This window comes from Trachypithecus francoisi, unplaced genomic scaffold, assembly GCF_009764315.1.
Source record: "Trachypithecus francoisi isolate TF-2019V2 unplaced genomic scaffold, Tfra_2.0 Lachesis_group6, whole genome shotgun sequence".
Taxonomy (NCBI): domain Eukaryota; kingdom Metazoa; phylum Chordata; class Mammalia; order Primates; family Cercopithecidae; genus Trachypithecus; species Trachypithecus francoisi.
In genome coordinates, this window is record NW_022681471.1 from 92,434,040 (window position 1) to 92,442,012 (window position 7,973).

Genomic DNA, 7,973 nt, shown 5'->3' on the forward strand with positions numbered 1-7,973 from the left:
CAGCTCTTTATATATCTGGTAGAATTTGTCTGTGAATTCACCTGGTCCTGGGCTTCTTTTGATTGGTAGGGTTTTTAAAATTATTATTACTGACTCAATTTCAGAACTTGTTATTGGTCTGTTCAGAGTTTTAATTTCTTCCAGATTCAGTGTTGGGAAGTTGTGTGTTTCCAGGAATTTATCCATTTTCTCTAGATTTGTGTGCACAGAGGTGTTCAGAGACACTCACATCTCTGAGTAACTTCTGTGTTTCTATAGAATTGGTTTTAATGTTGTCTTTGTCATTTATGATTGTGCTTATTTGAATCTTCTCCTTTGTTTCTTTGTTAATCTAGCTAGTGTTCTATTGGTCTTGTTTATCCTTTCAAAGAACCAATTTTTGCTTTCATTGATCATTTGCATAGATTTGGGGGTCTCAATTGCATTCAGTTCTGTTCTGGTTTTAGTTATTTCTTTTCTTCTGCTAACTTTGGGGTTAGTTTTTGTTTTTCGAGTTCCTCTAGGTATGATGTTAGACTGTTGGTTTGAGGTCTAACTTCTTGATGTAGGTGTTTAGCACTATAAACTTTCCTTTTTACGCTAGTTTTGCTGCATCCCAGAGATTTTGGTATGTTGTGTCCTGGAAAATAGTAAAATGGTTTTTGACTGGAAATTTTATATATAAAGACAAAAAGAATGTTATAAATAAACATTGTATTCTGGTTGGGAATTTTTTTCCCATAAGGTTAAGGGTTAGCATTTCTGAAACCACTTCATATGCATAGTAGGATTGATCAAATAAGTAACTATATTAAAGCAAATGAGCCCACAAAAAAGAGCCTGCATTGCCAAGACAATCTTAAGCCAAAAGAACAAAGTTGGAGGCATCACGCTACCTGACTTCAAACTATACTACAAGGCTACAGTAACCAAAACAGCATAGTACTGGTGCCAAAACAGAGATATTGACCAATGAAACAGAACAGAGGCCTCAGAAATAATACCACACAGATACAACCATCTGATCTTTGACAAACCTGACAAAAACAAGAAATGAGGAAAAGATTCCCTATTGAATAAATGGTGCTGGGAAAACTTGCTAGCCATATGTAGAAAGCTGAAACTGGGTCCCTTCCTTACACCTTATACAAAAATTAATTCAAGATGGATTAAAGACTTAAATGTTAGACCTAAAACCATAAAAACCCTAGAAGAAAACCTAGGCAATACCATTCAGGACATAGGCATGGGCAAGGACTTCATGTCTAAAACAAGAAAAGCAATGGCAACAAAAACCAAAATTGACAAATGGGATCTAATTAAACTAAAGAGCTTCTGCACAGCACAAGAGACTACCATCAGAGCAAACAGGAAACCTGCAGAATGGGAGAAAATTTTTGCAGTATACTCATCTGACAAAGGGCTAATATCCAGAATCTACAAAGAACTCAAATAAACTTACAAGAAAAAAAACAAACAACCCCATCAAAAAGTGGGCGAAGGATATGAACAGACACTTCTCAAAAGAAGACATTTATGCAGCCAACAGACACATGAAAAAATCATCACTCATCATCACTCACTGTCAGAGAAATGCAAATCAAAACCACAATGAAATACCATCTCACACCAGTTAGGATGGCGATCATTAAAAAGTCAGGAAACAACAGGTGCTGGAGAGGATGTGGAGAAATAGGAACACTTTTCACTGTTGATGGGACTCTAAACTAGTTCAACCATTGTGGAAGACAGTGTGGTGATTCCTCAAGGATCTAGAACTAGAAATATCATTTGACCCAGCCATCCCATTACTGGGGATATACCCAAAGGATTATAAATCATGCTGCTATAAAGACACATGCACATGTATGTTTATTGCGGCACTATTCACAATAGCAAAGACTTGGAACCAACCCAAATGTCCATCAATGATAGACTGGATTAAGAAAATGTGGCACATCATATACACCATGGAATACTATGCAGCCATAAAAAGGATGAGTTCGTGTCCTTTGTAGGGACATGGATGCAGCTGGAAACTATCATTCTCAGCAAACTTTCACAAGAACAGAGAACCAAATAATGTGTGTTCTTACTCATAGGTAGGAATCGAACAATGAGATCACCTGGATACAGGAAGGGGATCATCACACACCGAGTCCTATTGTGGGGGGCTGGGAGGGATAGCATTAGGAGATATACCTAATGTAAATGACAAGTTAATGGATGCAGCACACCAACATGGCACATGTATACATATATAACAAACCTGCACATTGTGCACATGTACCCTAGAACTTAAAGTATAATAATAATAAAAAAAAAAAAGAAAATGTGGCACATACATGCCATGGAATACTATGTAGTCATAAAAAGGATGAGTCCATGTCCTTTGTAGGGACATGGATGAAGCTGTAAACCATCATTCTCAGCAAACTATTGCAAGGACAAAAAACCAAACACTGCATGTTCTCACACCTAGGTGGGAATTGAACAATGAGAACACTTGGACATAGGAAGGGGAACATCACACACCGGGGCCTGTCATAGGGTGAGGGAGGGGAGGGATAGCATTAGGAGATATACCTAATGTAAATGACGAGTTAATGGGTGCAGCACACCAACATGGCACATGTATACATATGTAGAAACCTGCACATTGTGCACATGTACCCTAGAACTTAAAGTATTAAAAAAAAAAAGCTAATGAGCCCAGATTTCACACTGTCAAAGAAAGAAGTTACAAGTAAATGGAGGGGTGGGGGAGGACAGAATGAATCCTGTGGTGCTACAGTAGAGTCAGAGATATCAGTATGAGCTCATGTTGATAGATAGATATACATAAAAATAGAAATAAAAACAAATATAGATGTATATTTGTATACCTGGGTTTGAGTGTGTGGGGGTTTGTAATTTTTTAGCTCTGAGCGATCCTAGAAGCAGTAACATTTCAATAGTAACAGGTATACCTAGCACCAAGATCTTCGTTTTAAAATACCACCCTTCACTAAAAGGAACCACAGCTCATTGGAGAATGGCTAATTTTAAAGCTAAAGGAAGGAAAATACCTTATCCATTTTGTAGTATTAGAAAGTAAGGAAGGGCTAAAAAAAGGGAGGGGGTTAGGAGTGGAGGCATGTCATAAGAACACAGGAGCCAAACTGAAAGAGGGTCAATAACCAATTGAGGAACACAAAAATAATGATAATAATGATAGTGTTGGGTTATAACTCTAAGGATAGAATTATCCATGAGTCCGCCTTGATATAAATAAATGATCAAAGATATGAATAATGGGGAAGAAAGGACAAATCTTCATTAAAGAATAATTCCAATTAATGAGTATAAAAGAAATGAAGAAAACAGATTATCAGCATTAGAAACATCACAGTGATAACTGCTATAGGTAGTATCTGTTGATGAATGCTAAATTGGTGGACAAAACTTTAAGGAGGAAAGTATTTGTATAGTCTCCAAGTATTTCTCCCCAACTTAGTATTACTCTGGTGGACTTAACACATTACCACAAATTTTTTTCATACTCCTTCCTCAAGGAGGTGGAGTTTAATTTCTTCCCCTTGAATGTGACTGAACTTAATGACTCACTTTTAACAAACTGAACACGGAAAAAAAACAATGAATTTACTGTGAAGAAACCTGGCAGACACCACCTTAACCAAATAATCAAGTCTAATATCACCAATGATAAGTTAATGCCATGTACTCCTTGAAATGAGGTAATGAGAAGGGCACTTTCCCTTATGCTGAATTCTTCCTCCAAATCTATAACTCAAGTCTAATCTTGAGATAACATCTTACAAACCCAAATTGTGAAACAGTCTATAAAATATCTAGCCAGTACTCTTTCAAAAGGGTTAAGGTCATGAAAGAGAAGCAAAACCAAGAAGCTGCTACACATTGGAAGAGACTAGGGAGACAACGTGATTAAATACAAGGTGGTACCCTGCATGTGATCTTCAAACAGATAAAAAGACATTGGCAGAAAAACTGAGAAAATCTAAATAACACATATAATTTAGTTGACAGTACTGTACTAATGTTAATTTCTTAGTTTGATAATTGTGCCATGGTTATGTAAGATGTTGTATTAGTCTGTTTTCATGCTGCGGACATGAAAGCATTTCATGCTTTCTGACATACCCGAGACTGGGATGAAAAAGAGGTTTAATCGGACTTACAGTTCCACATGGCTGGGAAGGCCCAGAATTATGACTGGAGGCAAAAGGCACTTCTTATATGGCAGTGGCAAAAGAAAATGAAGAGGAAGCAAAAGCAGAGACTCCCGATGAACGCATCAGATCTTGTGAGATTTATTCACTATCACGAGAACAGCATGGGAAAAAGACGAACTCCTATGATTCAATTGTCCCTCCCACAATATGTGGGAATTCTGAGAGATACAATTCAAGTTGAGATTTGGGTGAGGACACAGACAAACCATATCAGATGTGAACATTAGGCAGGGTGAAGAGTATATGGGAATTCTATATATTATCAATGTAACTCTTCTATAAATCTCAAATTATTTCAAAATAAAAAGTTTAAAATTTCAATAACATTTCTATATTCCAGTGACGGAAAATGAACTTAGCATTAAAACCCTGCAGTTCCTAGAAAAAAAAGTAGTTAAAAGGATGTAATATATTTATTGTGAAAATAAAATACTATATTGAAAGTCATTTAAACAGTTCTAAGTGGAAACTGTAGTCATGGGTAGGAAGACTTAATATTGTGATGATATCAATTTTCCTCCAGTTGATCAACAGATTCAGTGGAATTGCAACCCAAACCCAGCAGGCATGTGTGTGTGTGTAACTTGACAAAATGATTTAAAACAAATATGAAAAAACGAAGTATAAAAATAGCCAAGACACCCCTAAAGAGAAAATATCCTTACTAGATACCAATAATTAGCTATAATACTTATGGCACTGTACATAGTATTGTTAAAACGATAGGCTAATAGACAGAATAAGATGCCTAGAAACAAACCCTGCCCAACTTTATACTGCCTAAAAGGAAGATATCAATATAAAGACACAGAAAGATTTATAGCAAAAAGATTAAAAAGTATACACCAAAAGAAAATAAGGTAGCCAAAATAATATTATATAACATGCAATTCAAGGCATGAAGAATTGTTTGAGATAGAGACATTTCATACCAATAAATAGGAGAAGCGAATAAAAACTATTATTGTATATACCCAGTAATATATCTGAAAAGTATATAAAGCAGAAATGTACAGAAATAGAAAAATCCATAACTAACATTAACAAATTTATCAGTGCCTGATAGTACAAGCAAATGAAAAATAAAACAGTAAAGATATAGCAGTTGCTCACCAAGAAGCAGCTTCTCTGCTCCTTCTGGAATCTCCGCCTGGTTCAGCCTGCCTGCTTCCACTCCTGCCTCCACCATGTCCACCAGGGTGACTCAGAAGTCCTACAAGATGTCCACCTCTGGCCCCCGGGCCTTCAGCAGCTGCTCCTAGACAAGTGGGCCCAGTGCCCACATCAGTTCCCCAAGCTTCTCCTGAGTGGGCAGCAGCAGCTTCCGGGGTGGCCTGGGCAGAAGTTATGGTGGGGTCAGTGACATGGGAGGCCTCACCACCATCACAGTCAGCCAGAGCCTGCTGAGCCCCCTTCACCTGGAGGTGGACTCCAACATCCAGGCTGGGCACACCCAGGAGAAGGAGCAGATCAAGATCCTCAACAACAAGTTTGCTTCCTTCATCAACAAGATACAGTTCCTGGAGCAGCAGACCAAGATGCTGGAGACCAAGTGGAGCCTCCTGCAGCAGCAGAAGATGGCTCAGAGCAACATGGACAACATGTTCCAGAGTTATATCAACAACCTTAGATGGCAGCTGGAGACTCTGGCCCAGGAGAAGCTGAAGCCTGAGGCGGAGTTTGGCAACATGCAGGCATGCAGGGGCTGGTGGAGGACTTCAAGAATAAGTATGAGGATGAGATCAATAAGTGTACAGAGATGGAGAATGAATTTGTCCTCATCAGGGATGTGGATGAAGCTTACATGAACAAGGTAGAGCTAGAGTCTAGTCTGGAAGGACTTACTGACGAAATCAACTTCCTCAGGCAGCTGTATGAAGAGGGAATCCGTGAGCTGCAGTCCTAGATCTCAAACACGTCTGTAGTGCTGTCCATGGACAACAGCCGCTCCCTGGACATGGACAGCATCATGGCTGAGATCAAGGCGCAGTACCAGGACACTGCCAACCGCAGCCGGGCTGAGGCTGAGAGCAGGTACCAGATCAAGTATGAGGAACTGCAGACGCTGGCTGGGAAGCACGGGGATGACCTGGGGCATACAAAGGCTGAGATCTCCGAGATGAACATCAGCCGGAACATCAACCGGCTCCAGGCTGAGACTGAGGGCGGGCTTCCCTGGAGGCCGCCATCGCAGATGCCAAGCAGCGTGGGTAGCTGGCCGTTGAGGATGCCAACGCCAAGTTGTCCGAGCTGCAGGCTGCCCTGCAGCGGGCCAAGCAGGACATGGTGCGGCAGCTGCGTGAGAGTACCAGGAGCTGATGAACGTCAAGCCGGCCCTGGACATCGAGATCGCCACCTACAGGAAGCTGCTGGAGGGCAAGGAGTGCCGGCTGGAGTCTGGGATGCAGAACATGAGCACCCGTAGGAAGACCACCAGCGGCTATGCAGGTGGTCTGAGCTCTGCCTATGGCGGCCTCACAAGCCCCGGCCTCAGCTACGGCCTGGGTTCCGGCTTTGGCTCTGGTGCGGGCTCCAGCTCCTTCAGCCGCACCAGCTCCACCAGGGCCGTGGTTGTGAAGAAGATCGAGACCTGTGATGGGATGCTGGTGTTCCAGTCCTCTGACATCCTGCCCAAGGGAACAGCTGCGGCAGCCCCTCCCAGCGTGCCCCTCCTGTGGCTGTCCCAGAGCCCGGGAGGGAGGTTGCTGTGCAAGGGAGTACAGGGAACGGGAGGGAGGCCCATCTGAGGCTCAGCCCTAGCCCAGCCCTCAGCCCACTCACGGGGGAGTTTACTGCCTGAGGACCCCCCCCTTGCCCATGCCTCCAGTTACAAAACAATTCATTTGCTTTTTTTTTTTTTTGTCCAAAATAAAACCTCAGTTAGCTCTGAAAAAAAAAAAAATATATATATATATATATATAGCAGTCAAGTATAACAAAATTAATACAATTGAGTTAACTGACATGTATACAAATCTGTGGCAAACAATAGAATACACATTTTTATCAGTGAACTTGGACTATACCAAAAGCGACCATATTCTGGGTTTTCAAAGTTCCAATAAATATTAAATAATTGAAATCATTCAGAATGTGTTCTCTGACCCTAGGTAAGACAGAAATCAGTAATAAAAGATAACTATAAAAATCCTAAATTTGGAAATAAAACAATATACTTGTTTATGAGTCATGATCCCAAAAATAGCAAAAGAAATTAGAAAGTTTTACAAAAATGACTTATAATGAAAACATGACAAATAATAATTTGGGAGATGCAGCTATAGAGTTTAGAGGAAAAGTTGTAGCTTTACTTACATATATTAGAAAATAATAAAAGCCAAAATTCATGATCTAAGCTTTTATCTCAAAAAGCTGGAAAAAGAACATCAAATAAAATCGAAGGGAAATAGAAGGAAGTAAAAATAAAGACACTAGGAAAATGTTGTGAAATAAAAATTAATATAGAACAGAAAACATCAAAATAGGCAAAAGTGATGTCTGAAAAGATTAACAAAATTAATAATGCCAGTAAAACTGTTCAAGAGAGAGGAAACACATTACTAATATTAAAAATAAAAAAGTAAACATTAACTATAGATCTTACTAACGCTAAAAGAAAACTTACTACTAATATATTTGACACTTAAGTGAATAGTAAATTCCTTAAAAAACATCAGGTGCCCAAACCGACACTAAAAACATAAGAAAATTTGACTAGTTTTATACTTGTTAAAACAATTG

At 39.6% G+C, this 7,973-nt stretch overlaps 1 pseudogene; it reads left to right on the forward strand.

Annotated features, from left to right (window-relative positions):
* Positions 1-5,404: 5,404 nt before the first annotated feature.
* LOC117077797 lies at positions 5,405-6,979 on the forward strand (annotated as a pseudogene).
* Positions 6,980-7,973: the final 994 nt, after the last annotated feature.